Source organism: Molothrus ater, chromosome 4 (assembly GCF_012460135.2).
Source record: "Molothrus ater isolate BHLD 08-10-18 breed brown headed cowbird chromosome 4, BPBGC_Mater_1.1, whole genome shotgun sequence".
NCBI classification, from domain to species: Eukaryota; Metazoa; Chordata; class Aves; order Passeriformes; family Icteridae; genus Molothrus; species Molothrus ater.
This window is the reverse complement of record NC_050481.2, coordinates 39591643-39614304: the sequence shown is the minus strand read 5'-3', so window position 1 is coordinate 39614304 and position 22662 is coordinate 39591643. Positions and strand designations below refer to the sequence as shown.

At 36.2% G+C, this 22662-nt stretch overlaps 1 protein-coding gene across 6 annotated transcripts in view; it reads right to left on the bottom strand.

Annotated features, from left to right (window-relative positions):
* Nucleotides 1-22662, bottom strand: part of TENM3 (teneurin transmembrane protein 3) — an 880089-nt gene that overhangs the window by 370981 nt on the left and 486446 nt on the right. For all 6 annotated transcript variants that reach the window (XM_054514645.1, XM_054514646.1, XM_054514647.1 and 3 more), the window contains exon 5: nucleotides 231-304. The gene's annotated coding sequence lies outside the window, so the exon portion shown is untranslated. The remainder of the gene's footprint in view (nucleotides 1-230; nucleotides 305-22662) is intronic.

Genomic DNA, 22662 nt, shown 5'->3' with positions numbered 1-22662 from the left:
ACAAGAGGTGGGGTAAGTAGGAAGTTCTGCACTCCAATTGATGAAGGGTAAAAGGTATGTAATATTGGTAAAAGATAAGCACAAATATTACCGGGCATAGACATCCACAGAAACAGGCAAACTCTTTTATGCATAGTAATGTAACATTTCTTAAACAACACTCATTTTTCCAGTTTCTTTTCACTTCCCTTCCAATACGATACCAAACAACACACTTAATGACAGCTTACCTCTAAAGATAAAGAAATAGTTGCCTGATTCTTGCCAATGTCTCACAGACTTTCTTTCACCTTGCAATAGACTCCTATGGAAAATGGAAAGCAAATTACTGAAGCAGAATCAACCAGAAGTGTGCTCTTTCTTGCTAACACAAAATTACAATCAAACTACATTTTTTTTTAAGTATTTCAGTGTAAGAAGTGTTCTCCTCTGCAAGGTGAACAAAGCAGTCCAACAAGAGCTGCAGGATGAAAGCAGCTTCTTTGGTTTATGCTCAGGTTCAGGAAAAGGATTCAGTGGACAACAACAGAAATATGAAGCAGTTGGTTCCTACTTGCTAGTTCATCCCAAAGCAGTAAGCATTTACTGCAGAGATGGGCACACACTGGCACGGGATGCTCAGAGGGGTCACGGGGTCTCCATCCTGCCGGGATTCGAGACTCAGCTGGACCCAGCCCTGAGAAACCCCACCTAACCAGGCCTGCTTGGGGCTGATCTAGGAGATGAATGAGGAAACCACTGGAGGTCCCTCCAAACCTAAATAATTATTTGTATACAATCAGAGAATAATTTTTAGTAGAAAGAATAATTTTTTTTTCTAGTCGTACAACCTCTGCATTTAGGCACACTGTCCTCCTGCCAGAGCAAGTAGCCTGAAGAATATGGCAGCTTTCATGATCCATGGAAAATTAATAAGTGACTGGCACATAGCAGAAATGAGAAATTTTGGAATTTTCTGATACTAACACCCAGAGAGGTAACAAGATCCAGAACACCTGAGGTCTGCTATTTCTTTTCTTTTTTTTTTTTTTGTGATATAACAATTATTTCTCATTTGATTTTTAAATATTAGTAAATAAATAATTTTTGTTCTGTCACATTCTCCAGGAAGTTTTGAAGCTAGTATAGAAGCAGATTGACTGCTTTATCTCATTATAAAATTTAGGGTGTCATTAAATACCACTCCAGAGAACGTTTCCAAATTTTAGATACCCCTGTGCAAAATTTTTTTTCTTCTCTCCTGTATGAATCTCTATGTAGCAAGTAATCCTGCTGCAAATCTTAATTCACAAGTAGATTTTCTGTCAATATATTTCCACTGTTAATCTAGACTACAAAGGCAGAGCAAAAGAATCATCCATCTAGGAGACAATACCTTAAATTTAGCACTAACATGACAAATTTTTCTTTCCACAAAATTAAACCTGTCAGTCCACATCTGTTCATGAAGAAGGAAACAACTCAGTATTCCAGCAACTTCTATTCCAGCAACCTTTCAAAACAAAAGTCTAAGCTTACTATACTCATCTCCAGTACAGGAATCATTAACATAAACTATCTCTTGATTCATGAGCATCACAGCAGGCAAGACATCACTTTCTCCCACTCTGCACTTGCAGTTGATTTTTCCATGTTTATGCTGTTTGGGTAGACAAGTAGTAGGGCACAGTGAGCTGCAAACCCCTTCAGAAGCACACCTGACACTGCTTTAGATTAAACACTTGCTGCAAGTACCAGTGTGGGATATTTTGTGCACAGAAATCCATCAGACCATACTGCTGCTAAGACATTAATATAGTTTAGCCCATTTGAGAGATTTTTGAATGCTGGTGCCCAAGCCATTTGTCCTGCATCCATGGTACTGGTCCAGCTAATCAATAGTATTTGTAACTTAGCAAGACTGAAAAGGCAAACCTATGGTCCAGAACAACAAACATGGCTTGCTTATGAACTCTCAGTTATGAAGGATGAAAAAAAAATATTTTTTTTGCTAATGATGCATTAACAAAGTATTCTGTTTGTTAAATACCATGCAGCCCACTTAGCATTAACTGGTGCAATCTTCATATGAATTGACATCATTCATGTAAGTACCATATTTCATAAAGGCCTAACTAAAATTTTAGAGCATTTTCTTGACCCAAATGGCACGTTCTACTTTTGGCAATTATGTATATTAAAAAGAAGGAAGCAAATTAAGACAAACTAGCAGGGAAAAAAGTAATCTTAGAATGTTCAGGTAGTTTCTGTGCTGTAGAAACCACATATACAAATGTCAGATTTTCTTTAATTATTTTTCTCCTAACTATATAGTTAAACCACCCAAGAGATCCCATGGTGGTAGCTGTCCTAAAGAATCAATTTCAACTCTTGACACAAAATACAACATGCTAGACATTTAGCAAAAATTCAATTATATTATAAAACATTTTAGCCAACAAAGATATTAACTTTTCCCATTTCTGTTCCCATTTTACAGCTTTATCAGCATTTTAAGGAATCAAAAAGATTGTCCTTATTTTACTGTTTTCCAAAATCTAAAGACAGTTACTTAATGAGCAAAAACATGTGCTTGCAAGCCAGAGTGATGCTCACATCCCAAGAACCCTTCAGATAAAGTAGGTCTGTCAGGAGCCTGAAAATGACTTTTTTTAGTCGTTATCATATTTTCTGATTTGCAACTTATCACTGTTTATTTTTCCTCTACCAGAAAACACCCAAACCTTGGGCCTTATCTGTTAGTCCTACTGTATAATTTACTGCCAGGAAGATAAAACCACGTAGTTGATCTACTCACATCTCCAGCTCAGAGCTACAGTTCCTTATCACACAGCTTTATGCAGCTTAAAGACTCAATGTACAGAAGAGCAGTAGCCCAAACCAATTACTGTGATATCAACTACTAGATTTTTCTACCTAAGAATTCCAAAACCCACTCCTCAACTTGGATACCTGTTACTTTATGTTCCAGCTAAGCAATAGGAACAAGGATATTTCTTAGTTCTCCTGATCTATATTTTCGGTAACTGATTGCTGGGAGGCCATGTGAGAGCATGTGAAGCTTGGGGTTTGGGTTTTTGGTTTTGTTTTTGCTTGGGTGTTTTGGTTTTTGCTGGGCTTTTCATTGGGGGAGAGGTAGGTGTGGGATTTTTTCACTTTTTTTGAGTGTTTTGTTTCTAATCAAAACCTTTTCCTTTACAGATAAAAATAATTGTTTAAGCATGACTATATTTTTTCCATCCCATATCAACACCTTTTAATCTCTTATGTTATTATTTGTAATTTGTGATCTAATTTTTCCTATAAATGCTTATTTTTCATCTCTGGGATATGTCAGTGAATATTTCTTTTCCCCCAATATACCTGTTCTCACAATTCATTGTAAAGTAGAAATCTAAAAGTAATCTAACACACACATACTTAATGGAAGTTGGTTTAAGTTCAGTGTGCTGTTTCACACCGTTAATACAGGCTGCGATCAAACACAGAAGTTGTCTGTATTTCCACTTATGAAAATAAAGTATCAATGAGAAGTAAATGAAAAACAAATTTCTGATAGCAAGGACCACGGTGTTAAATATAAAGCTGCATGAACTGCATTCAAAAGAACTAATTAGCAAACAACTAATTCCTATTCAATTTATGGAATTATGCTATATACATCACAGTATTATTCAGCAGAGGGCATTCTGCTGATCAGATATTATGTAGACATGAGCTCCATTTTAGCCTTAAATTTGTATTCAAAGGAGCAAAATAAAGAGCATGTAACAAAAATTTTTTAAAAACTGTCATTGCAAATAAATTCTCCTGAAGGAATTCTTGACATCATAGGGATAACAGTGAACACACACACAGAGCAGATTTATTTTCCACAAGCATCAGAGCACTTGACTAGGACTGGGACCATTCCTTTTTCATAAATGGAAAAACCAGGGTGAAAGGTTATTTTCATAAACTCAGTGGCAGGCATGAAAAGAATCAAAAAAATTCGTAATTACAATAATTTTACTCTGTTTTGAAGAGAAAATGTAATATCTTTAAATGCTAATTAATTGTTTGATTTTTAATATTAATAAAGATTTCAGGTGAAACATGCTTAATTTTACCCAAATAACTAGTAAACACTGAACAGCTGATATTAAACATTCCTTTCCATGCACCTCAAAACCAAGAATGTGCTAGATGCAAGAAATACAATCTCTTGAAATTGTGTAATCTGCTTTTCAAAAGCAGATTGGAAGACCTAAATAGAATTTGTTTTATATAAATCTAACATCATCCATCTCTTCCTGAAAGGCCTAACATCTCTTACTAGTTCAATGATATTACTGAATAAAGAAGCTGCCCAGTACATCTTGGGGTATGTTTTTATCATGATGAAAACAATCTAAAATTGGAAATAATGTTTATTTACATCATCAATATTCTATTATTGATTTTTTCTTATTTGCAGTTTTTTCTTTTAAAGCATCTTAGAATATTTTTGAACAGCTGGTTCATTCTCTTTGATATCTATATATTTGGAATTTCATACCCAGAGTTTTTCTAGAGTATCCCAAATTAATTGACACATTTTATTTCTAAGTCACCCACTTACCAAAGAAACATGACTACCTCACATTAACTAGCTTCGTAGTAGCAACATGTTAGGCTAGAGGCCAATTATTCTAATTATCTTAGGGTTCACAGCTCAGAGAGATTCTTAACTCCTGATGAAATCTCCTGTTTTCTTGCAGCAGTACATACTGAAAATGTTGTTTTTAAAGGATAAGCCACCCAGAATATTTTTATGCATTTGCCACAGGCAAATAGTATTTTCTTCTGGACAATTTGATCTTGCACCGTAAATTGTAAACAAAGCGCGTGTTTCACTCACAGATCAATTCGGTAAAAGGAAGCAGGAAATTTTCTGAAAGGGAAGGATTTTGCTTTAAGATCTTCCACATCATCATTTTTTCACTTGGTCAGAGAAGACAACTGGACACTTACAGCATGCGACGCATTTCACTGCTCTCCTCCTTTTGAAGGGCATAGAGCTGTCACACCATGGGGAAGAGCAATAATGGATTTGTAACCAAGAAGTACTTTGTCTTTGGGAGAGCACTCAGAAAACATTAACTACACAGCTAAGAGGTCTTTGTTGTCTCAGTAAAAATGAAACTATTTTTGTTATCTGTGACTTCAGTCAAACTCCGACCTTACGATTAGAAAGTCAGAACCATGTGCATAACTCAGTAGCTTTGGTCAGAACCATGGTATGGCCTCTACAGTGGATCACTGCAAGGATGGAAAACACCTTCTGGTCAAAAACTCAAGTGCTTGTGGGCTGTGCTGTTTATTCTGCCATACTGTCAATTTAAACCTTATTACCTTCAATTAACAGCTGAAAATGACTACATGCATATATACATATAGACATACACACATACATTAATATGAATGTACTGTGTGGCTCCAGCAACTACTTGGCTCAAGTAACCATTTAAACAATGTCACTGAATTAAACAAATCATTGTGGCGTGCGCTTTGATTTCATTTTTGAATCTTTTAGTATTCATTTTCATGAAAGAAATGAAAGTAGATTTTTACAGAATACATAAAGGATAACAAAAAAAAGTGCACACAGCAGTCTGCTTTATTCCACACAACTGGCTAATCTTTGGTACAAAAGCACCGTTCAGATGTTAATCAATTCAGATACACAGCTTTACAATAACAACAAAAACTAAAATATAAAGAGTAGTGAACAGAACTGTTTAAGAATTGGAAACTGATAAAAAGCTCTTATAGCCAGATATTCCACAGTCTAAACTGCAAACCTGCCTTAGTTACCTATAACCACATGTGATTATTAGCATTGTGAAATTCTGTATATAGAAAACAGAGAGGAAACGTCTTAATGTACAGCAGTGCTAAATACACCAAAATTAACCATTGACAGAAAATCATGAGATGGTATAAGAGGGGTTTTTATAGCATAAAAATATTATGAATAATGGTATTATTTGTATAAAGTTAGGAATTCTACAGATAATAAAAATAAGTCAGTTTGTTCTAAAACAACTTTGAAGGAAAATAATAAAGGCACCTCTTTGACACCCAGAAAAATATACCAGCACACATAGAAACAATTTCACCCACAGTCACCCTAACAAATAAACAAAAACAAAGCAACACATCCAGACACTAAGCAACCTGTCACAAATTTTAGTCTCTTCAAAAAGCTCTTTAAAAATCTTGCCTAGCGAAGGCGAACAGTAAAGAGGTGAAGCTAAGCACTATGCCCATTCTCTATCCAAACCATTGACTGCATATTTTTTCACTCACTTGATACTTTTTCTGGTCACTTCTTGTGTCCTCCCACCTGCTCCTGCACAGACCTTGTTTAATAGCTGAGCTCTCTCGTCATGCAAGGCCGTGATTCTAAAGGACCAAAGGCTGAAACAGAGGATATCAAGTACTTTCCTCCTACTAGCTGTTCATATCTTTTCAACTGTGAGGAGTTGATATCCAACATGTACTTTCACTACAACTGAAAAAGTATTTTACCTTAAAGTAAAATAAACCCCAGACTTGTGCAGCAGAGAGAAAAATCCAGCTATTTTTCGCTGTATGAGTCATCCATTTGATTCAATTTTTAATCTGAGATCAGCACTACCCATAAACTCAGCCCATGCAAAACAAGACACAGAAAATAACTTAATTGTTTCAAAAGAACACTTAATGTAGCTACCCAATTTTGAATTTTAAAAGTCCACTTCCTGAAGGCAGCTTTCCACTCTCTTGCAATCCTGTGTCACTGTTTCATTGATATTTAAAATACGCAGTCTATTGTCAGCGTGATGATTTTTTTTCAAGGCAGAATGTGTGAGGCTGACACTGAAATATCCATTTCTTATATTTCATCCTTCAAAAACCAGATTGACCTCAAGTTTCTACTTGTGAGCCATGACTTTCAGCTTCACCCATCCCTAGGTACTTGCTACACATTGTCAACACCAGCCAAGAAAAACAGTAACAACCCAACCTCCTTGAGCTTGGCTTCTTCTAGGATTTCTCTACTAGGAAGTTCCATACATTTTCTTCATCTCAAAATACTTATTCTCAGGATAATACAAGCTCAATTTTCTTCCACACTGTTGAGTCTGCTCTTGATACAGATTGGCACTTTTTCAGTTCCCAAGTATCCCTAGGAGCTTCCTGTCTTACCCAAAACACGACAAAAATCTCCTCCACAAGCAGGCTTAAGAAAATGTCAAAATTGACAGTATGACTCAAAGATTTAAAAAAAAAAAGGGTGAGGGGAGGAAGTTTTCATGCCTTATTAATACATATTAAAAAAACCCTCTTGTAATTACTGAGTTTTGTGCAGCACAAAGGAAGAATTAAATATTGTTGCACAGTCTGCTAAGCAATTTTTATATCAACAAAACCGCAACATGCTACAATAAATTTTATTTGAAGACAATTTTTTTTGACAGATAAGAAGTTAATGCAGAACATTTTGAATGTTACTAATTTAAATCCAATAAATCACAAAAGCCTACCTTTTATCAAGAATTCATACTTTGGAAAAAAAATTGGTTTTACAGATTGAAACACAAGCACTTAAAATGTTTAAAGTTGCATACCTCATTTGTGCACATTTCAGCCCTTTGAAATAGATCATTTTTGTACTGCAGTCCTAAGTGGCTGTTGTCAGTTCTACATATAAGCTTCCTGCTAACAATGCATATATGTCCTTTCAAGTGGTTAGATTGGGGATCCTGCTTTACAGTACTCACACTTAAAACTGTTTCACGATTCCCAATATTAGTGCTAACATGTTAAAAAAAAGAAAAAAGAAACAAACAACAAAAATACCAAACCCTGAACCCCCCCGCCACAGAACAAAAAAACCCCAGAAAATAGAATACATTAATAGCCCTTTCTCTTATTATTTATATTGCATTACTTATAAAAACAAAAAAAAAAAAAAAAAATCATCTCTTAAACTTTACATGCCAGATAATCAAGCAATAATAAACAAAAGAAATTAGTTTCTGAGCTTTAAGATACCTCTGTCAAATCTCAAATATTTAGAGAGAAGGTCTGATTTCTGTTAGATGTGATTCTTTCAGCTAAACTCAAATCACAAAATACTTGGTCAAACACATTTATTTTTTGAGTCACAAGAGTCCTTCTCTTGAGGTTCTGACTGAAAACTTCTCCACTTCATGAAATCAGGCTAAAGGTAGCTAGGAATCTGCCAGATGAGCAACAAAAACCTCCCTTTCTCCTCAGATAACAATGATCCATTTATTATTAGCTTTTCCCTCCTTTTCACCTTTAGTCAAAATGGTTTATCATTTTCTCTCTGATCAATACATTTTAAATGACCAAACTTTTGTCCAAGTACTTTCCCTCAGGCTAATCTTCACAAGTTCAACCTTTCCTTGAACACTCTATAGCAGTTATTTTCAACTAGAAACTCAGAAATTTTACTTTAATTACAACATACATTAGCGAAATACAATGAAAAAGTGCATCTCTTTAAAGTTCATTTTGAAGCCAGGACTGTGATGTGTTTCAGCAGCAGCAAAATATGGTTGCACAACTAAATTTCCAAGAGTATTAAAACAACTCCCTTTAGTTATTCTCCAAGTTTTCTGAAATGGCACTGACCATGTTCTCAGTATCCACCTTCTGCTAAGACACTATCAGCTCCTTGTAATTGTGGGTTTTTCAGAGAAGGTTTGCAAACCAAGATGCATCAGATAAGCTTCAACCGACCTATTCAGGGAAGGAAAGAGAAGCAGAAACGATAGGAAGAGTAAAGTGTCACCGGATTATATAAAACACTGCAGGTCATAACTAATTCTCATGACAGATGGTGACATTGTGATTGGCAGGTGGCAGTGAAATAGGGCCTCAGCATTTACAGAAGGTAATGGGAAACTTCACAGACCATTTGTGCTGAAGATGCTGGCCAAAGCTGGTGGAAAGCCATCACCATCATGCACTGGAAAACTTCCACCACAGTCCATGCCAATAGCTCTAGACAACTCTTTTCAGAAGCCACTGGCAAAGAGGAATTATTTGGACACACCAGGCTCCTGACTACCAAAACAAGCGGCACCGAACTGTGGGCCAAGTGGTGTGCTTTGAAAGGCAAAGCATCCCTCCTGCCTTGGACACGAGAGATGCATCACCATCTTGACCTAAATGATTTATTCAACTCTTGCTCTTAAAAAGATCTCTGCTTGCTCCTTGCTTGCTAACTATAATGAAAATATTAAGATGTCAAACTATAATGAAAATATTAAGATGTTTATTTTGTCATTCAGACATTTTTGGTATTGACACAACATTTTAGAGAAGAGGTAGTTCCTTCCTAAAGGGCTTTCAGTAACTTTACAATCTAGCAAAGAACACAGAAATTTCTTTATTATTTACTTTTGAGATAAGACTTTGAGATATCTTTGGTGTGGGTAAACAAGAAAAAAACCAAATCTACAGAATACCATCAAGGACTCCAATATCATCTATGCTTTCCACTCTACACCATGCTGAACCATAAATCAGTGAGCAGCATGATGTCCTGTTATAACAATTCCCCTAATAAATATTTCTATTTCATAATATACACTGAATTTTTATTCCAATCCACAAGTTTTTTTATTTCTGTTATTTCCTTGTCACTATTGTACAACCTTTAAAGTATAGCTTTTAGTATTTACAATCTTCACACATCTGTATTTAGAAACATCCATCTCTTTTCATAACCTATCTTGAGATTTTAAGTTTTTTCTTCTTTGCCTAACCATTTACTGTAAGAGAGAAACAAGACTCAATCTGTCCCCAATTTCATGCAATTATCTTCCCTATATTAGACATGATTAGCTGTTGAATCCAGTAATTTATATGCTCCCTTCTTTTTGAAAACTTTCAGTATAACTCCACTGTTTATGTATTTCAGATTTTACAATAAAATGTAGATAAAAATTTGTAGAACAAGTAGAGTGTTCTTAAGGTATTCCTAATGAGTCTCTGCTTAATTCATATGTGCTAGGCACAAAGAAAATCTTGGAATTCTAAAAAAAAAATAGCAAATGTTTCTGAATTTCATGGAAAAACCCTGTAAATTACAAAATGAAAAAGATAACTCAGGGTCAAAAGACAGCAAGAGAAAGTTGTGATTTGCGTGTATGTGATTGAAATATCTATAAAATGAAAAACTGCAAGTTAGATAACCTGTATCAACAGGAAAATTTAGAAATGATAATAAAAGCAATCACTATAATTTTTTAAGTCACTGAAGGACTATACACAATAGCATGGTATACTAAGACCAAGAATAATCTCATATCAAGAGTTTCTTAATACAGTATTCCAGTCTAAATAAATATATAATGATGTGAATTACTTACATAAAATAGAGGGAACAACTATTTCCTCATCAGGGGAATCAAGCAGTGATATTTTGTGTAACTACCAAGAACATCACACATCTAAGTTCTGGAGCCAAACTGTTCAGATCACTCAAATTATGTGTTTCCATGTAAAAAAACCAAAAGGTAGCAGACAACAATACTAGAAAAATAATGCTGTTCTAATACATTCGTTCACAGAAATTTGTGACAAAAAAGGTATTCTAAGACATGTCTCTTTTACCTGATAGTTTTTACTTTCATAAAGGTCAGTACTTCGTTTACTCACTATTCAAGTGCTAATCAGGAGGAGAACTTGGCAATCACCTCTAGCAGAAAAAAATCACTAATAATACTTCCTGTTTGCAAATTGCAGTGTGACTATTTTGAACAGACAGCCTAAGCAGGGCTCACTATTTTCATAGCTGTTCCTTTCACTCCTAAGCTAGCCATGTCCTGTGACCCACTTTCAACAAGATTGAGAAGGACTCTAGTAAAAAACAATACAAAGCTGTAAAAGCTGACAACTGGAATCGTCAGAAAAGGCCAAACCAACCACACACACACAAAATCTATAGTTTGATATGCTTGAAAAAGATAACAATAAATTTGTTTAGATTTTGACATAAGTAGTTCTGAACTACATTTAGGAAATGAGACCCAAAGTGTTTTCATTTAGTAACAATGCTTTCAGAGTAAAAATCTGGTATAACAGAATTACATTGATGCAGTCCAGGTAAGTCTGTTCTATATGTTTAAGGAAGTATTTTTAACTTTAACAATGTACTGTCACACCATGTATATATAATGAAAATTTCACCCTGATATTAGATCTGTACTCACACCCATCAAGCAGAATACATTTTTACAAATACTGTTCTTTCACACAAAGATCAAAGATGTCTCCAACATCCCTCTGTGAATCAGAAATCCAAACCACCTCTGCAATATTCTTCAGTTTTCATTGCAAGAAGGTGCAACACTAAGCTAAATTCAGTAAAATCCAGGACCATGCACCAGTGACCTGCTGAGGTTTCGGTTCAACTTGGCTGTACATTGCAAGTGGGTTTGACTGAGCAGGCCTTATGTAAATGGATGGATTAAATAAAAGGCAGCCCTCATGTATTAATCCAAGGCCTGGGGTGTTTTCAGAGTAGGCTGGAGACAATCCCAGACACCTGGCTTTTGAAAGAACACCAAGGGAATATGCAAGGGGAGAAGGGGAGTGAAGGTCAGTAAAAGCAGCCTGAAATAAAATTTAACTAAATTCAAGCCTATTTTAAAGCATCTGGATCAGCAGCCTTGAAAGTTTCTTTATAGTTATCAGATGCTGAAATATGCTTTTCTATCTTAAGGATACAAAATGCTTTCCAAAGCGATTCATATTACATGCTTCAGGATTCAGCAAGAGGCACTACCTGGAAACATGATGTTTTTAACTACAGGTTCAGAATGCATTTTGCCTTGGCAGCTTCAATGTTTACAGTCTCTCTGGAAAAGTGTCAAAAGCCACTGTGCCATTCAAACTGGGGAGATGCAAATCTTAAGAGCACAAACTTGGCTATCAGATGGAAAAGCTACTGCTCTATAATCATGAACAACCAGGGGTTTAAACTAGGCTGGGCAAATGAAAAAACATAAATATAATCAGCTATCCAATACTCTGTTTCATTCAACTGTCTCTTCTCTCTTCCCACACTACAGCCTAAAGTAGGTTCTCCAGAAACTGCCCATAAAAAATCCAAGAGAAAATCAGTTTAATCTTATTCTTTCTTCTCTTTTTGACTATTTGCTTTCTTTGTATTTTTTTTTTTTTTGGTGCTTTTCCTGGAACTCAAGTAAATAGGAGCAGAAAGAACAATTGCCTTTACTTCTTTACATGATTTTCTTTGCCTCAAATTTATTATATTGCATACTTATCTATATGCTTCTCCATGTTACTTCCACAGAATTCATTTTCAGTTACTTACCCCTTTTTGATAAAATCCTGACTCCTCCTTTCTCCATATCCTTTTGCTGCTATCCTCTCACTTAGTTTCCCAGGCATTCTCCATCTGATGCAGACATTGCTTGCCTGCCTGGTTCTGCCCCCTGGCAGCTCTGGGGAGTGGCCAGTGGCCATCCCTGTCAGCTAATGACCAACAAGCCATGCACCACCCTGGCAGCTCCACATCCACCCCAGCATCTGCTGCCTCTCACATTGCTGACCCCAAGCCAACAACTCCAAAACCAAAGAAAAGAAAAGTGTGAAGCTACTATGAGGAGAACAATTAAAGGAAGCTTTTGGAAGCCTATCAGAAGGATCTGGTGCACGGCCATCCATCAGCTCCTAGCCTGCTATGGGAAAAGGCTGCCACCTGGTGCCCACTGCACCCTCCTCTAGCGAGGTACTTCATCTGCTCCTCTGGCTTTTCTGGCCATTGCTCCCCAGAAGGTCACCGACTTTTCTACTATGAGTCCTCAAAACTTAACATATTCCTATAATCCCTTCATCTCACGCAAGTTTTAACAGACCTTGAAACATTTTCCAAATTATTGGACACTGAAAGGAAGAAAAAAAATGCAAGTAATGTCCCAAACCCAATCCATACACCTAAACAAGTCACCAAGTAGGAAATGTCCACTTTCCTTCTCCAACAGGGAGGGACCCCATATAAATCAACCTGATACTTCTTGCTCAATAATTAACTATACAGCAGGCCAGAACCCTCAAAGGATAAGACAAGAGGAAATAAAATCACTAGATCTTTGCTCTGGAAAACCTGTTAAAAAAATTAAGGATTTTCCCCATTACTTTACTCTTGATCTCTACTACACTACACCCAGCTAAACAGTCATTTCATTTCCCATGGTGCTGCTCACAGCTACCCCAACCCAAATGAAAGCAAAGGCAGGTATTTTCTGATTCTTTCAGGTAGATATTGAATACTTTCTTTTCTGTACAGGATACTTAAACTACATAAAATATAAGGATCATACTGGGTTTAAAGTAGAGTTTGTAGAGTTGGTGGTGTTTTTTTGTTGTCGGGGGTTTTTTGTGGTTCTTTGATTTTGCCTGTTTTTGTTTTTTGTGGGGGGTGCGTGTATTTGCAGTGAATAAAAACCTTAAAGGCAGTGCCCTAACTGGCTGGAAGACCCTCTGAGACTGTCTCTGAGTTGGAAAATAGATACTTCCCCTCATATTTGCCCTTTTCTTATTTAAAGCACCCAGCTGAAATTCAGCTTCATGAGATGTGAATGCTTTCTATTATTCTAGATGTTCACATCTCTGCTTTCCTTGTCAGTTCAGTGGCTGCAGCCTAGAAAATGAGCACAGGCTCCAACAATTGGCAACTTTCATCTTCTGAAACTGTTTAGTACTAAATACAATATTCATATGTCTGGGTGAAACATAGTTAAAGGAGCAAAAATAAAACCCTCCCTATTACTTATTGCAAAATGGAATTCATACTTCATTTGTCACATTGAATTGAATCACTTTTTATTTCAGGACTCCTTTCAATTTAAAGACAAAACATTTCCAAGTATGTATTTGCACTTGGACTAGTTTTTGATGTAGAGCAGCTGGATATTTTGTGCCATTTCTATATCCATCTTCTAACTACAGCATCTTGAGTGATAATGGGAATATATTTGACTTGGTTTTATTATTACATTTGGGTTGCAAATGAACTTCTACCCATTGATGCCTAAAGAGTGCTGTTTTAAAACAAGCTTTAAAGTAGACTGGAAACAAAAAATAATACATAGATACCACTTTATTATCAGGAAAATTATTTTTCCCTTTTGTTTTGATAATTCAAATATTTTTAGACTAGTTTCATTTGGGAAGGAAAAAAAAAAGGCATACAACCAAGAAAAGTTGTATTTTCCATACTGTTTGCCTAGAGATTAACTTATCGTTCTTAGAGCTTACAACAGCCTTTCACTGAGGCCCCAGTATAATGCTATTTAACAAGCTGGCACATGCAAATAAAACAATTTTGAGATGCTACACAACTGTGTTCTGTTTTAAGCTTTTAATTCTGCACATATTCACACTTACATATACAGTATTGAGCTCTATAATTACATGATACCTGCATACATAAGCATTTATACACACACAATTATGCATGTAATAATACTACAACAAACACATACTTGTTCTTAAAAGATACTTCTAAAATATGTGAGATCATTTCGGTATGATTGCTCTGGAAAAAAAAACCAACTGAAACAGAATTAAGAACTGTGCCCTAATTATTGTTGCAAAATAGAAACCCTAGAAGGGAAAGTGACAAGTTAAAGTTAGCAGGCATATCATATGAGTTAACAGAAATATCTACTTTTTTGAGTTTTATAGGGTAGGTAATTGGAAAAGCAGAGAAGTAACTGAAAATCCTATTCCTTAAAGATGAGGCAATTTCTTCCCAAGCTAAAGTACATATTCCTTTTTAAATGTAAATGTTTGAGTATTTCTCTTCTAGTTCTGAAGTTATTTATCCCTCCCAATCAGACCACAGAGTTTCAAAAAGACAAATATCATCAAGTAAAAGGCTGTTGACTGTTCAATTCCTTAAAAAGTGCCATTCCCTATGCTCTGATTAGACATAATTTCCTGACCTACAGGCTGATGAAATGATGAGCAGCTCAGAGAGAGCCCTTTTATGGAGGAAACATATAAGAACCTTAAAATTAATAATACAGGTGAAATTTAATTTAGAACAACATTACTAGCAAGCAAGATTGTAAACCACTGCTAGCAAAAAATAAGCTGGTAAGGGTGGAAGTGAGAACAGAAGGTCTGCTCCCCATCACTCCACTGCAGCTAATAACATGCCAGACTCTGCATTTATCTCTTGCTTTAATGCTGTTCCCATAAGGAAATCCATAGGAAGAGCTGTCAGAAGATTCCTTGGCAGGGCAACTTTGTTAGAAATGGCAGCCAGCCACATCCAAAAGATAGAAGATACAAGATATTGCTCAAAAAGTACTAATTAATCATTACAATACTCTTTAATAGGCAGTAATATTTGTGTGTAAATTATGAGATTTAACATGTGTATGTTTGTTAAAACTGAAGTATTACTATTTTCACACAAACAGTTCCCAGTTATATCTTACAAAAGCTAGACCTTTAAAATTAATTTTAAAATAAAAATTAAAAAGAGCTAAAAGTCAAACCAGGAAATACTAAGTTCACCAAAAAAAACAGATCACTGATTTTTTCCAAATGATATAGAAGTTGCAAGTCCAATATAAAGCATTTTTATATATCTTCTTAATGACATACATAACAAGCACCAGTGAAAACACTGTTTCAGTCACTTAAAGATTTACACAGTCTATAATATGGTTGACTAATAAGATTCTATTATAGGTACTGATTGAATACTTCTAAGAGGGTTTCTTTTTTTTTAAACTTGGAATAAGATCAAAATGCTTGTAGATTTCAGATTGCTATTAGACAGAATAATTATATGCTAAACTAATTACAACTAAAGCAAAACCTGACTTACAACTAATTAAATTTTATTGCATGAAAATAAAGCATAGTCCTTATTTAACACAGGGCACAGCCACAAATGTTTACAAAGTCACCCGTCTGTGTATTTATTTCCAGTACAATGCCTAGATCACACTGACAAAGTTGGAATGTGCCATGATTTGGACACCAAATAGCTCGCTTAATAAAGTAATTCATATACAAGACAATAAAAATCAGATCAACATTCCTAAAATTGTTGCTTATATTGCTAAGAAGCAATTCTAAATGAGAAATTCTCCATTAACATCCTATTTCATTTTCATGTAGTTCTTCATTGCAGTTTTACAACATGGATCAGGTTTAAATTTCAGGAGTAGATAAGTAACTTACGAGCTTAAGTTCAATTATCAAGGCTTAGAGCTAGATCCTTTTAAAAAGCCTATTCAACCTATAAAAATGCTGACAGGCAGCTTCCACTGAATATGAAGTTAGATATTTCAGTTTAAAATCCCATTATTTGACTAGCTACTATATGGCAACAGTATTTTTACTTTAGCAGAACATTAGCATGCTTGCACAAGCCTAAGTAAATAATCAATGCTTTAGCAGAACAGAGCAAAGCAAGAGGATGTAGACATCAAGAAGAAAGGGTGAATATGATCTCAAAGAGCAGAGAAAGCAGAGTTTTAAAGAACCAGCTGAAACCACCAGACACCAAAGTTAAGCAGGAACAGACTATACCTTTCTTCTGGTTTTAGTGACCCTTTCCAGAACGCTGAAAACTGTTTTCTCTTGTTACTATTACCAAGCTATTTCTGCTGAGTCTATACCTCTGCTAATTTTTTCCTGCCCTTCTCCCCTTAGGAGCCAAGGGCACGACCACCATACTATTGGCTCAGGTGCTCGTTGGTCTTTTCACAAAATCCTGTAACTTTGAACAAATGTTGCATAATTCAGAGATCTTAACGTAAAGATTTCATTAAATAACAATAACAAAGCAGTAAATATCCTTCAAAAAGATAAAGATGATCTTAAAGGCTAAGACAAAACTAAAGACAAACTAAACTGTCATGTGTTCCACGTGTAAAATGGCTGAAACTGTCCACCCCTTCAAATCATGCATATCTAAAATCAGCTCCCCACCATAAATATATTTTAGTTATATAAATGTTCTAGTCCACAGCAAGTAGAAAAGCATCTTGACTTCCCCTCATCATGTAAAAGGTCTCATCAGACTGCTCAAACAGAAACAGGAGGGAATGGGCTAGCACTTAAGCAACTTTATGAACAACCTAATTAGCCCTGGTTTGCAGCTATCTCTAGTCGTTCCTTCTTTCTCCACATAGCTCATTCTGCAGGGCACTGCTTCTCCTCTCCACCAAGCCACCTGGACTTGCACACCATGCAAATCCAACGCCTTTGGAATCTTCTTCTGGCTCTCTGTTTCATTGAAAGTGGCTAACAGGTTTTATCATAGGGGACTGATGCACACATGGCATCACTGTGTAAACTGTTTCATTAGACAACTAAGCAAAAACCTTGAAAAATTATTCAAATAATTAAAAGCAAATAACAAAGTACACAAGTAAAGAAAAAAAGAGTAGATCTTTGAAAAGCAAAATGATGTAATACAGAATAAAAAAAAAACAAACAAAAGGAAGAATAAGGAAATAAACAACAGAAAAATATGAGACGAAAAGCAATCACCTAAGTGCTTCAGTTACACCTATTCATTCTGCATGCATATGCTTCTCATGTTTTATCACATTTCACTGAAAAAACATGCTGGTTTTATCTGAGCAGAAGAAAGGCATCTAACAATTGAATAAGCAGAGAAGTTAATAATGCAGATATTCTGAAACAATTTTATGCATCAATGCACTTGCATAACAATCTTTAAAATATAACCATGATCCCCTCCCTATTGAAGATTTTCATCAACTTGGTACAACTTAACTTATTTGCAACAGCCAGAAACCACAAGGGGCTTGCTACCTTAACTTCAATTTCCTAAAAAATGTTTACTTTCTTCCAGATGGCAAGATTAAATTACATAAACACTGTCAGCAAGTTGAATCCTCAAATGTATTCATTTCCAACACAGAAGCTTCAAAACCATCTATAATTTTGTTACTGATGTTTGGAAACAGCTGTAGCTGACATGGCTGCATGTTGTATATGTCAGCGTTAAAGGATTAAATATTCTTAACCCCCAATGGAACAAACCTGCTCTATTAGCAAGGCACAGTGTAAGGTACATCCGAGACCAGTGCCACAATAGGAGTGTCTCATTAGTTCACTGATAAACAAAAGAAGTCAAAGATAATGTATTTGGTCTTTCTCTGGAGGAATGCTGGGGAGGAAGCTGGAATTTCACATATACTGGTATTTTTAAATATTTTTTAAATCAAATAGTTTGTTGGTCATTGAAGCTTACTTTCTAGCTACAAAAATACTTTTAGATAGTTTAATTTTTATCAATTTCTTAAAATATTTTTTTAAGAATGTCATATGATTCTCCAATCAGAAAAAAAAAAAGAAACCTTTATGTTCCAGTTTTGTGTAGGCATATGTAAGAGCAGTTTATACAAATTATGTAAACCTCAGTAAATCCAAGTGTACTTGTGAGCAATCTTCCTTGGGAAGGGTCCCTGATGTGACTGAATGCCCCACATACATGACTGAAATCAAAACTGTGCTGATGTCTTCACCTAAGTCAGACAGGGCAAAGGCCAGCAATCAACTGCAAAAAACTCAGTACTTGAGTTTTCTTGTTTTAGGGCTGAAGAATAGAGCAACAGCTTATGATCAGAAGGAAAAATCCCAAGCATTGTGATAAAGCCAGGAAGGAAAGTACACACACTCCACAAAATTTATCCTCACTGAGCACATATAAAAGTCTCAAAGCCCTGTTCTATACACATTCCTGAGCCTACTATTTCATGGCATTTTCACATTAAGGTGAGTAGGAGAGGATGTTTGTAAGTAATGTTGCAGTTTCCTTGCCTACACTTGTTTAAAAAAACCTCTTTTATAAAAAGTACCAGATCCTAAATTGTCCACCAATGGGAGGCTTCTCTCCTGCCTGAATGGAAGCAGAGGTAGGTGCCACTGCTGTGGGAAAAGATGGGGAGCAGAAGAAAAAGCTGCATACAGCAACATGATTTCTGGTACCTTCCTGGAAATTTTGTGAACCCTTGCAAAAGAATGAGATGATAAATTAGGACTGCCTCAGAGAGTTCAGCATTTGAGCAGATCACATGTAGAGCTTGAAGCAATAGCAGAGATATTTTCCTGTCACAGACGACACAGAATTTTTTTCTCTTAAGGTACATTTTAAATTTAACATGTTTTTTCATTAGACTTCCATGTCTTCCCCTTTTCCCCTCATTTTCAACTCAGTTTTGGCTATTGCAAGAAAAGCTCTCCAGGCTTGTCTGCTTCTACCCTCCACTAAATACTTCCAACCCCTTTCAGAGAGCTGCATGATAGGGTGGAGTAAGAGACTCATCTTTTTCCCCATTTGAACTCCACAGGCATTGCCAATCCACCTAATTCCAAACTTAAAAGAGATTTAAGATTTCATTTCCTCACTTTAACACATGGAAGATCCAGGTTGTTCCTTTTGTCCCATCAATTTCGGGTATGCTTTGGCAGCAGAGATGCTGAAAGCCGTATTCTGGGGCATTGAAATGAACATCAGCAGGAACAGACTGTTCCATCAATTTTGCTACCACTTTCCCACAGATGCAAGCTGTTCAGTGCCCTGCCATTGGGAGAAAGTTGTCCTGTGGCAAAATGCTATATACTGTATGATAAAAAAACCCCATCTTACTTGAAATTTTAGGGTTTTTTGCACATCTGACATATCACACCTCAACTGCAATGCACAGTAACAATTTGGAGGAAGAAAAAAGAGTGACAAAATGGTGGAACAGGTACCTGTAAAATTATTCTTTTTTCTTGTAAATGTTTACATACATGCATGCTATATGAATAAGTAAAACATTTTTAGTGACATAATACTTTTAATACTTTAAAAAGAATAGGCTGGTGAATTAAAATACTAGCTTTGTTTCTTTTCAAATCCAATATATCCCTATATCTCATGTATTTCTGCAATCTAAGGTAAAAAATGATGTTTGCACAAAGTATTTTGAAACAGAAAAATGTAGACTCTGCAGAAGGCACAGGCAACCTGATTTACAAAGAAAAAACACATAACATGACCCCTGTATCAAAGTTAGAGCAGATGCACAATTGCAAGGTCACTCTCCCGTCACTGTTCAGACTAGGTCAGCTGTTGAAGACATATTACTGCAAGCACGCTTGCTGCCATGACACAGACCTCACAGGCACGAGCCTACCTTCACACCAGACAGCTCAACTAAAATGTCTGCAGTGCTTAGGAAGGTCACAGCATCCTACAGGGACACCCCAATACCCACGTATCTGTGGAATATTAATTTCAGTAGGCACAGAGTCTCATGGTGAGACTTTTGCTTTACCAGATCATCTAGCCAAACCTCGATTCCTCAGCTCAGGAAGAAGTCTTTTGGTTTCACTAAAATCATGGGGACTGAGCTGCATCATTTCGATTCACATGGATGTCAGCAGATTCAATTATCTGGTCCTCAAATCTGGTGAAGTAAGTCTGTAAAGCCATCCAATATAATTGCTTGGCATCAGTACCAGAACAGTACGACTTCTCCTCCTGCCCACTGCATTTGTTAACCCCACACCGACTGAGGAAGCTTTAATCCGTCCTGAACACACAAACTCCTTGTGCAACAGCAGTAAGGAACTCCAGCTCTTGGGAGTTCATTGTGCAGAGCACAAAACCCCTCTAGGCAAAGTCTAAAACAATAAATAATGACAACAGATAAACAGGGTCACTAGGTATCATGTGTTTTCAAGGAATAAAATATTACATTAAATATTTCAGTAAAGCGAAACACTAAAAAACTCTCTAGTCAGACAGATGTTTTGTTCGCTACTTCAAAATAAGAAAGGCACATGGAAATTGGAAAGCTGTTAAAAATGACCCTAAAAAGTGCAGAAAGTAGTAAGGATTAAAATCCAGCTGGCACTGAGTCAGAGTCGCCTACAAAAGTCAAACTGCAAGAGCCACAAAATATTCTAGCCATCCTTATGGACAAATCAAAGCCAGCCATCTCAGTTTACAAATTGTAAATGATGAGCTGACAGCAAAAGAAAGAGAAAGGACATCTCTTAAAACCAAAATTCAATCTTTTCTTTTCTGGAGGACAATGCATTCATTCCAGGGCCTTCTTAACAATGACCTGCAGACCAAGCAGCAGGCAAAGACGTGGTTCATGATTCACAGTTCACTATGGGCAAATGATTCTCTTTCTAAAGACAGCTTAAAAATACCTTACTTCCCTAACCTTACTTTTCCAAGTTGATCCAAGGACATTGTATCAGAGGAAAGGTGATGGATGAAACATTCTCTATTCAAGTAAATGGTCCTTAATCTCACAAAGCACAAGAGACTTTGGAGTCTAAATGTTTTACACACTACTTGAGTAGGACTTTTTCATCTCAGTTGTCATCTGATCACTTTCTAAACATACAATGAAAACATCACCTTACTGGAATTCTCTAGAGATGTTTTCCCCCTTTGGAATAATAATCCTGTTTGGTGAGCTGCATCCTCCACCCTCTGACTTTTTGACAGATGCAGAGTGCAGAGCTGAAGAGGCCAAGACTGCACACCATCTTCCTTCCTCCTGCTCCAGGACCGTGCAGCCAGGGGCTCAGCCACCTCCACCCAGCACAGCTCAGCTCAGCTCACACTGTTTGAAACCAGGTTAACATGAACTACTCCAGTGTGTAAACTGGTACAGGTAAAAACACATTAGGTCTCAACAATATACACCTAGGCTGGAACACTCAGATTCACAAGAAGAAACAGGAAAATGCCAGAATTATCATTGTCTAGTCTTCTTTTAAAAAGGTTATTTAGACTGGCTCATGTGTAAAACACACTATTCTATGTCACCATCTTTTCTTTTAATGTTCCCTTCTAGAGAAGTATGGTCAAGCTCCAAATACTGTCAGTATCTTTATCTTTCAAATACTTCTTTTTCTTGATAACTACCTCACCTCTGAGAAAACATCAAAATTCTCCTAAGTAGAGAAGTAAGCTCGTGATCCAAAAAGGTAACCCAAATCATATAAGGTCTTTACCAGACTATAGGATTTGGTAAAATATGTTCGTATTGCTGTTAATGCATATTTATATACTCTTGAGAAAATGGAATGAGATCATTTTCTACTCATTTTAACTGTGATCTATACAAATCTGTGAAGTCAACTACCTAATAACAGTTCTGTAACACCAAAACAACAGACTTCTACTACCCAAGTTTAAGGACATGAGTATCAGTGTCTAGATATAAAACATTTCTCCTCAATGACTTCTTCATCTTCGATTCATAGGGTAAGGTGCAGCTAAGAAAAAAAAGCAGTGAATCTACATTCACAAGGCATACTGTACACCATCAGGGGAATATTTTTGAGGCCACTTAATTTAAGGCCATGCCTGTGCTACCATGTACACTTTAGAACAATCACTGTTTCACTGATGGCAGCAGCAAGGAATTGATAGTACTAAAATGTGTGAGCTGCTGTGCCTGTCACCTAAAATTATTAAAAACATGGTTAGTCAGCACCTTGTTTCTTTGTATATACCCAGCAAAGTTTTGCAAAGAAATTTAATCACACTGGAACTAGGAAGCAACAGCGGTGATGATTTTC